The 1,906-nt window shown below is 41.1% G+C and overlaps 1 protein-coding gene across 1 annotated transcript in view; it reads right to left on the bottom strand.

Moving 5' to 3' along the window:
- LOC101855609 overlaps positions 1 to 1,906 on the bottom strand; it is a gene marked incomplete at its 5' end in the record, with an annotated part of 9,483 nt that overhangs the window by 4,338 nt on the left and 3,239 nt on the right.

The raw sequence follows: 1,906 nt of genomic DNA, 5'->3' as shown, positions 1-1,906 counted from the left end.
GAGAGGGCGTAGGGATGGAGAGAGAGAGAGAGAGAGAGAGAGAGAGAGAGAGAGAGAGACAGAGACAGAGACAGAGAGACAGAGACAGAGACAGAGAGAGAGAGAGAGAGGTGGGGTAGGGGACGGTGTCAAGAACATGGATATGTATACGTGCATTTGTGCGTGAGTGCCTGCATACGCACATGAATGAGTGTGTGCGTAGGCTATGCAAAATTTGTAGAAAATTATTACTTTTCCTAGTCGCTCCGAATGAGATCTTGGGGCCAGTGTCTCCACATGATGAAGTCACTTCCGTATCGCCAATCCAAAACTCAGCGCTGCAGTCATCACAGTTGTTATCCCTGGGCACGAAGCAATTCATACAATTAAGAGAAATCCTTAGCGGTACGCATATTATTGTCACATTTTTAATCCTAGAAATAGCCCTCCTGACCTCAACCCAGCTGAAAATCTCTCTCTAAGAAGTCATGAAAAACAAGGTCCAAAAACAAACAGCCGTACAACAAAAAGCCATAAGAGGTGAATCAAGAAAGACTGGACAGGCGAAATTCCTCCTGAATAATTTTGCCAAACCCCCATATCAAGCACGTGATCACATTGTGTCTTATTCAAGCGGTCACCCATGCAAAAGTTGGACACACAAAGTACATGTATCGATTTTTATTCAAATCCATTCCACAACAGCTTGCCGTGTAAGAAGCATCAAAGCAAGTACAGTATTTCCTTATCAACTGAGCAATATGTTCACTTTGTTGGCAAAACATATAGAGTATTTACACGTTGTCTAATTGCGTTAGCCCTGTGGGAAGGTGCTTTGTCATGTATAATTTTATAAAATCATGCCTACTTAAATGACACCATGAGGAAAGTAAGGATGCGACGTGACGTTCCAGCACTTGCGCGATGTAGTCATCTAGACGAGGACATCCGTTGATTCTCACAAGTGGGGTTTTTATTCATTATCGCCAGGCCACCCCGAACTATAGCAGTTTCGTGGCCTCTGTTTCTCAGAGACAGATGATAATGGCTAAAATCTAACTAACACAGTTCTTGTCCAAAATGGGCTGGTATTCTACACAAAATAAAAGGCTCGTAAACAATAGACTATTGAGCTCATGTGACGTTAAGTCCAAGTTTTGCGTGGTATTTGTGACTGCTCTGTTTTCTATGTTGTGGGAAAATATCGTAATAAAACATTGTGCATCGCAGAGACAATATAATCACATTCCACATTTTTTCGGACGCCACTGTATATTTTTATGTATAGTAGCATGTCTCTCAACTGTTCATTGAAACAAAACTGATTTTATGAACATGATTGTTTTCAGAAAGTCAGTGGTAGGCTATTCCAGGGTAACTGACGGAATATTTGGAGTATACTTTTTTACAATGATAACACTGTAATTGTAAATCAATGTTAGTTATTTTTTTCATCTTTAAATGATCAGAAGATTTAAAGGGTGTGATGTTATTAAGAATCACATTAAATGCGGTCATAAAAAAAAAAAGAAACGTACTTTATGCAATTTTTGTGACGTGTTAAGTTTCGGTAACTGACCGACGGGACAGAAAAAAATATCTCATGAGGTAGGTAGACAGATAGATAGGTAGGTAGGTAGGGAGGTAGGTAAGTAGCTAGGTAGTTAGCTGTAGGTAGGTAGGCAGATAGGTAGGTAGGCAGGCAGGTAAGTAGGTAGGTAGGCAGGCAGGTAAGTAGGTAGGTAGGTAGGTAGGTAGGTAGGCAGGCAGATAGGTAGGTAAGTAGGTAGATAAAAAGGTAGGTACGTAGGTAGACAAGTAGGTGGGTAGGTGGATAGGTACTAGTGACCAACCAAAAAAACCCTTTACCCAAAGAGTTATAGGCTTTCCGGTGGGTAACGTTTTTTTGGTCAGTAGGTAGGCAGGC

Source organism: Aplysia californica, unplaced genomic scaffold (genome assembly GCF_000002075.1).
Source record: "Aplysia californica isolate F4 #8 unplaced genomic scaffold, AplCal3.0 scaffold01057, whole genome shotgun sequence".
NCBI classification, from domain to species: Eukaryota; Metazoa; Mollusca; class Gastropoda; order Aplysiida; family Aplysiidae; genus Aplysia; species Aplysia californica.
Note: the sequence above shows the minus strand (reverse complement) of the source record. Positions and strands in the feature narration are given on the sequence as shown.